We start from the raw sequence: 8,030 nt of genomic DNA on the forward strand, positions 1-8,030 counted from the left end.
TGTGTAAATCTTGGAAACTGAGGCCGCCACTTTGCTGACCTGATTAAAGTTTTGGAGGTATTATTGCTAGCCAGGGAAGACAGTCATTATTTAGAAGAGCTATATTTCTAATAAAATGCTAGATTACTTTTATTAAATAATCATTTCATGTTTATTAACTTTTCTTTAAAGCAGGACAGTGATTCATTGGCAAGACAGAAAAACTTCCTTTTCTGCTTACTGGATTTTTCCCCCCCTGCAAAACATAAATCATATTTTGTGTGAAGTGTACATCCTTGCTTTGAGCTGCCCATGTTTTAATAGCATAGCTAAGTCAGTTATTTTAATCTCTGGTACTTTATAATAAATGCTTTTTATTGATTTTTGTTGTACACTGCCATGAATTGAATAAACTGTATACATGAGCAGCTGAGAGAAAAAGGCTGAAGGAGAAAATGCGATCAGCATGTTTCAAAGTTAAAGGTGAAAACACTATGGTTAGCACTTTCTTGGTCAGCAGCTCCCTGGGAGTGCCATGAAAAGCAGCGAGCATGATGTACGTGTTATTCTTTCCTCTTAAAGACCCAGAACTGGAGTCATTCTTTGGGGAGGCCAAGTATGATGTACTGCAGATATTTCTTCAAAATGCAATTAAAAAAAAAATAAAAAATCCTTGAAAACAAAAGGATCAACATGTGCTTTGTTAATCCTAAAATTTTGAATTTCAAAAATGACATTTTTGAAATTTACTGCTGGGAAAGAATTACGGATCGTCTCTCTCCCACTCATCTTTGCTCCAAGGCCACGCAGACAGGGAGCGGAGCACAGAGCGCCAGGCAGGCAGCGGGACTCGCTGGGGGGCAGCCGCACGGCGCCCTGCCTGCAGCCCAGCCTCGTGCCCCGGAGGAAATGAAAGCTGCTCCGGCACTGTGCAGAGGGCTGAGGGTGGCACCACGGCTTTGTCCCTGGGACCAGCCCAGGCAGCGAGAGCTGAGCAGCTGGGACGGGTGGGAAGAGCACGAGGGGACGGGTGGGAAGAGCAGTCACCAAGCTGCAGCCCAGCCCGGGGGTTGTTGCCCCGGGGATTGTTGTCCACGCCAACCTATTTTACAAACCCTCCTTCCTTGTATCCAGAGGAGAGGGAGCTGCAAACCCGGTGTCTGATGGTTTGCCAAGAACCGTATAGCACATAAATAACTGTTTCTTTAGCCATATTGCTTTCCCCAACCTAAAACCAGACACTCCCTCCCGTGGGGACAAGTCTTAAACACCAGCAGAAGAACGACACTGGTTTATTATTTCCCTGAGTCCCCTCTCTGCAGATGACCTATAGAAGTGATTTAATGCAGAGCCGCTGGAGTTCCAACACTTTCTCTGTGCTCCTCAGGCTGAGACGAGCTGATTTCTTTGGGGTGTTATAACTATGACCTGCTCCATTAAGTAGCAAACAAAGTACAGCTGGATATAGCAAGCTCAGCTTGACTCTTAGCTTTCACGTAACCTGCTTGATTAGGAAAAATGTTGTGCCCTTGTCACACAGCTCCTACTGTAGTCTGAAAAGATGGGTATCCATTGATTTCTGCATAATATGGATTCACACTGTCTTTCCACAACAGCATGTTTCACACCCTAAAATAACCTGGCAAAAACCATTATTTTTCCTGCTGGTTTAGCTGTAAAAAGTGTTACTACTCTAGGTAATGTGCTGCTTATTACACAATTACCTGAAGTGCTTTACAATGCATTAATTGCTGCTTGATTTAAACATTTCCCATTTAGGAACCAAGCTATATCATTGTGACAAATTACAAGTCAATAATCTGGTTACTAAGAAGAGGAAATGAAGAAGCTGGGGACTGCTTCATTAAGGGAAGCAGACCATTGCTAAGTGAAATACCAAGCTGATGCTATTATCAATATTGTGATGCATGTACGCTGATGCATGCTGCAGAGGCAAGCGGGAAAGCAGAAGGTAAAACTGATCCTCTTGTAGTGATGCACTTGGCACTCAAAATAATGATCGTGAAGACCTAACGGTGAATTAATTCAGGCAAAGACTTGTTTCCTCATCAGGGCTTGTTCTGCCCTCAGCTGGGAGCCCAGGCGTGGGGTTCAGGACGAGGTGGGTTTTCCAGGATGCCGGTTGCCACAGCAATTGAACGTCCCTTGGCTGAACCTCCAGGTTCCTCCCTGCTACGGATGTATGCTACTTTCCATGAGAAGTCACAAAAAAAATGAAAGCTACACGTCGGGTATCTCCTGCTTAAAGAACCCGTCTCTTCTGCAGGATGCTGTGGGTCTGCTGCTGGAGGCAGAAGGGAAGAGGACCTGGTGCTGCTGGAAAAAACACCCCAGGCTGCTCTTTACAGTTGATCTGCACCCAGAAGTGCAGGTGGAAATGTGCACAGCCGGTACAGTCAGGGACTTGGCTGGGATTTTGGTGTTGCCAAAAATGTAAGTGTGGTACCCCCCCACTTAAAAGGATTCCAGGTATGACTGTATTGCAGTATATCAATTTTCTTTCCTTTTCAGGGTCTCTGGAGGTCATATTTAGAAGCTCTACCCTGCTGTTATTAAAATCCGCTATGCTTTTATCATCAGTTGTCTTCAGGGGCTGGGACTGTTAATAACACACTGAGAAACCTCGTGGTATTACTCCCACAGTCAGAGGCACTTTTTTTTCTCAGAATTGCTCAGCATTAGCCTAGCTCTGTCTCATCGATTTTAGAGGGAGCAGAATGAGATCAATGCAAAGAAAATCCTACCATTAATGTTTTGACTTAAGCTTTGTATCGCTTCTTACAAGGGCATGCACAGAGATGTCATATTTTAAAAGCACTAATGTGGGAAAAATTAACACGAGTGATTTTTAACGGAGGAGTAATCAGTAGAAGAAAACCCGAGCGTGGAAATAAATAGAATTACCACATAAAAAGCAATCCTAAGTAGAAAGGACAAGAAAGGAGATAGAAAATTGGAGAATAAGGATGAATTATGAGACTCGGTGTAGCAGAAGATGGTACATGAGACACACATATTTGACAAGCAAGGTGCTGGGCTGACACCAGATAAAGCAGAGGGGAAAGGGAAGCCAGTGGGACTGAGGGTGGAAATTGAGAACCGGCACTGATGTTCTCCAAGTCAATTTGAGGTGCCTGCAGCATGCTTTCCTTCCTGCAGCATCCACCCCACATGCACGCCACTGCAGTGGGGAGCTGGGACCCCTCGGCAGGGGCAGCCCGAGGGGATTTCTGAGCCCAGACGCGAGGTGTGATCAGTCCCTGCATGCCTCCCATGGCCAGAAACCTCACCAGCTGGGCGAGGGCGAAACACAAGCCCTCCGCAGCCCTCCAGACTCACAGAGACGCTGCCCTGAGTGAGGCGAGAGCTCTGCAGGCCCCTGCAGCCTCCCGCCTCCCTCCCTCGGCCCTGCCCCAGCACCGCTCGGTGGCAGGGCCTCCGCTCGCTGCCGGCACCCGGGGGCACGCGGCCACGGCCATGGGAGGCTCCTGCCACCGGCCTCCTGAGAGCATCGGGCCGCTCCTCGTGCGGGCCCGAGGGAATGACGGGCACAGGGCACGTCTCTGCCCGCACTGAGAAGCCATAGGCTGCACGCTGCTGCAGAGGGAAGGGGAGGAATAAATCATCGGGAATGGCCTTAGAAAGCCAACCATCGGGCTGACTTAAATGATGATTGATGAAGCTACTGACTGGAAAAAGATAGTCTTGCCATTAAGCCGTGGGACTGGGGCTCAGGAGAGCCAGGCTGTGCTCTTCCTGGGCAGATGGACTTCACGAGTGTCTTCGGGCAAGTCATTTAAGGGCAATTTGTCAGGACGAAGGGATAAATCATCAGATATATTACTACGGTAATATTTATGCAATAAATACCTATATGGTTAAAGTCACTTATTCTGTAGTTACAAGCACGATTTAGATTTATATGTTTAACCATGTACTTTTGTTTCTAACCCTGCAGTTCAGCTGCCGAGGTGTCCAACATCCTTTCTACCAACAACACAGTTCAGGCCTTAATATTCCTCCGTTGCAGTTTTCTCCTCTGTCCAGAGCGGAAGGGGTCTGCCCCTTCACAGGGCTATTTCAGGACCAAAGTTATTACTTAGAAAAAAGTTCAAGATCCACAGGAAGAGATGAAGAGGCAAAGCATTGCATATTTCACAACAAAATTAAAATATTCATCAAGTGAGGGGAGAACAAGGCCTTCTCAAGGAATTGCTCTCAGGCCACCACCTCAGTGACTACGTAAGCAATTCACAAACCTCTGCAAAGTGAAAGGAGCTAGGACGTAAAAGAGCTCAAAACCATGCCCTGGTGTATACATTCTCCATATGTCTGACCTTCCAGAACGACACCAGAGTTGCTGGACTGCCACCCCTGGTGACAGGACGGCAGCATTTTGGGGGCTCCCAGCGCCCGTGGCCTGTCCCAGCCAGAGCCGAGGTACTGGGCCTGTGATTTCAGCTGTGAGCCTCCCTCAACCAGCCCTCTGGTAAACTGCCACGTTTGCTGGTTTTGTAACATAGATTAAGACCGACTAAGGACCTCGGGCACAACTATTAAAGTATTCACTTGTGAAACCCAACTGGATTAAAAATAGTTTTCCCTGGAGAAGAAAAATCCCCATCAAACAACGGAGCAGGGAAAACTGCAGACCTCTGACCCTTCTTCTTTCTGGTGTTTCTGCTCCCTTTCCATCCGTGCTCGCAGCCCCCAGCCCTGCTAACCCCCGCGAGCTGCCGCGGGTGGGGAGGCCCCAGCAGGGTGCCCGTGGTGGGACAAAGCCATCGTGCGGCAGCACGCACACCGTGACACCGCGCCGCGCCGCCTGGCAACACCCGGGCGAAATTCCGGCCGTTTTGAGGTCAGCGGCAGATTTTCCATTTACTTCAGCAGGGACAGAATTTTGCCCGAGGTGCCTGCAGATGTTCAGAGTGATGCCCCAAGGCCCTGCAGATCACCATGCCTTCACTTTCTACCTTTCGTATTTCCTTCTGCCTCGCTGCCCGCTGCTGCAGCCTGCGTATCTCCCAGCCCCACCTGCCTTGAAGAAATAGCTCATGGGTGGCCAACTTCTGGTTCTTGAGCCATGGTTGAGCTACAAGAAAATTGAAGGCAGCTTTCATACCAAAATTTATAATGAGGCTGTTTGTGCACAGAAGCTCCTGAGTAATCCCGATTTCCAGCTGTGGGGGAAGCCAGCCAGCTCGGACCCACAGCGGACATGTGTGGTCCACCCCTGGATGCAGCTGCACGTCAGCCCAGTGCCATCAAGCAACACACGGAGCTCTGTCTCTCCCGCCCAGCCCTGACGTTCTCTGTGCAGGAAGACCTCAGCTTTTTGCACCTTGGAGGGCTGGAGGATGCGTCCCGCGGCTCAGCACCATGTGGGGACCGAAGGGAGAGAGGGTGCCGTCCTTGAACCAATGGACATCTGCTAGCAGCTTGGCTCCAGTGCTGGCGTGGTGGCTGCACTGCCCGCGGTGGTCCCCATGGTGCTTCCTCCCTTTTTGCACGCATACAGCAGGGCCGAGTTTCCAGAGCTGCCCGAGCTTTTTTACCAACCATGAATTTATACAGAACCAAAGAAGATTTCATGAAAATGTGAGTCACTGTGGAGCTATGATGAGCAAGAATTTGAAGAAGATTTGTAATTTATTGGCCAAGATCATAGTTCAGTAAGAGGGACCCTTGATATTGCATTTTGTCTATCTCCCAAAGTATTTTTAATATTTAAATAATTTAAGAGCTCAAATCCCATTTACAATAGCATCATGGAAATCAAAGTCATTCAAATCCAATAACAAATATGCTTATTTATTTTCTTTTGAAAAAGCGTGCAGAGGGAAAGAGGTAAGAATTTAAGATTCTCTAGAAAGACTGAAATGTTCTAGAAAGACTGAAATGAGTAAAGAATTTCCTAACTAAGAAGTTTTATTTTTATACTTTCTAGCTGAGAGAATCCCGTGATGGTTTTATGACTTGCAAAACCACACTTCCACAGGATGTTTCATCAGGATATTCTTCTAGTGGAGATGTCCAACAGCTCGTTCAGAAGAAAGTTTCTTCTTCTAGGAAGTTCTGTGACACTTCTACAAAGTTTCATACATCAAGATAAACCTGGCCTTCCCCTCTCATATCTTCCTCCCTCCTTACTCAAGGTTTGGGCCGAGGCACCGGGGTCCCTGCTCTGCTTCTTCTCCCCGGAGGAGGAGAGGGGCCTGGCTCTCGCTGCTGGCAAAGTACTCTCGTGCTGCTCTGCCGGAGTTTATCTTCTTAAACAGTTCTCCTGGCAGCCCAGCCTTGTCAATCCTGCCGTAACGACACACTATTAGTCAGTGCATGTATCTGCACCCCTCCCTTCAGGGAGAAATATTTGTGTAATAAAACTGTTTTCAGCAAAATGTGAACCAAAGTTGTTTTTTTTTTGAAAAGAAAAAAAAAAAAAAAAAAAATCCTGGTGCTTGTGTTTCAGTCACAGGCTGATAAAATGGCTGTTTCAGAAAGTGCTACAATGTGATGGAGCCTGAAATTACCGGAGTCATTTCTGATGAGGCTGCTACACATGTAAATAAATTGTCATGGAGAAATACTCTCAAGAAATTCTTCACATCCAGACAGTAACTTTAAAAAGCCAGAATCACCAGTAGGTATTAATCAGTATCCGAGGTCTGCAAATATTTGCTTGTTTCCATAGCGATTGGTAAGCCTACGTACAAAAAAATACCTTTTCTCACATACGTTATCATCACTTCCTAATAATATAATCATAAAACCATTTCTCAGGCCAGGCTGAGAGGAGAATAAACACCATTAATTAACAGATTCATAAACTAGTGGAGGAGGAGGTGGCAAATGAGGAACTGAGTGTAACATGCACATAGGAGCAGAAGATGATGGCCTGGGCCTTTTTCATTTCTTGAGGAAACTTCACAAACTCTTAATTATCTCACAAAATACTATCTGTCTTTTTTCCAAAAATAAAACTTCTGACAACTGTTCAAACCACGCCGCACTCTCACCCACAAAACACACATTTAAGTAAAAATATAAAGCCATGGCTGTGAAGTGTCAGAGTAATTTATCTGAAGTAGAAAAGTGAGACTTCTGGCACCGCTCTCGAAATCAACTGAGAAGTTCTCTGCCAGAGAGGGATGCTGCGGAGCGCTTGTCTGGAGCTACGGGGAATGTGGCACGTTACAAAAGAGTAACATTTGGCCGGCTAGTAAATTAGTAATGTAATTTGCACAGCGCATACAGGATTCCGCACAGGAACAACAGTTGTCTTAAATAATCAGTCCTGCGAACAACAGGCTCCTGCTTGTAATGGAGCTTATGTTTCCCAGTGCAGCCAGCCATACGACTGCACGGTCGTATTCAGATTTTTTTATTTTTCTGACAAGGTTGGTTTATTTGTGCACACACACATGCGCGTGCATTCACGTAAATGCATATACGCGTGTGTTTGTGTGTGTGCAAACGTAGAAACCTGGAAGCAACTGAAAGACAACAAGGAAGAAATCTCACTCCTGGGCCTGACAGAAGCTAACTGAATGCACGCTGAAAATCAAACTCGGCCTGCGGTGGTACCAGGGCACCGACGCTCGTGGTGCCTTGTCGGGGACGTGAACTGGAAGCTGTGTGCCTCGGAAAGGAGGAGCTCTTCTCTTGAGCCACCCTCTATGGTTGCTTGGAGAAGTGTCCAAAGAGAGAATAATTCCCTTTTAGTTTGCATCTCAGTAATGCCCAACCTCCTGTATCTTCAGAACTGACCCCATACGCGTTGTTGGTAGTTCTAATGAAGAACCGAGGAAGAAAATATTTCCACACACACACTCCTACTGATGGAAGCTCAAATCAGATACTGCTGATTTATTTTCCGGTTTCTGCAAGTGTCTTGTTTTATCTTTTGGAGGACAAAATGCGTTTTCAAGCCACAGGACAAAAGTTAAGCAGCATTATTGAGACAAAGAAGGTCCCCAGACCAGGAGGATTTTAAAAACTGAAGACGGTATCTACACAACTGAACCTGC

General features: G+C 46.7%; 1 long non-coding RNA gene across 1 annotated transcript; it reads left to right on the top strand.

Annotated features, from left to right (window-relative positions):
- The first annotated feature begins 1,145 nt into the window (after window positions 1–1,145).
- Window positions 1,146–6,245, top strand: LOC125184827 (uncharacterized). Its single transcript, XR_010827775.1, has 3 exons — window positions 1,146–2,180; window positions 2,267–2,433; window positions 2,512–6,245. It is a non-coding gene; the product is annotated as an uncharacterized lncRNA (long non-coding RNA).
- Window positions 6,246–8,030: the final 1,785 nt, after the last annotated feature.

Source organism: Anser cygnoides, chromosome Z (genome assembly GCF_040182565.1).
Source record: "Anser cygnoides isolate HZ-2024a breed goose chromosome Z, Taihu_goose_T2T_genome, whole genome shotgun sequence".
In the NCBI taxonomy this organism is placed as follows: Eukaryota; Metazoa; Chordata; class Aves; order Anseriformes; family Anatidae; genus Anser; species Anser cygnoides.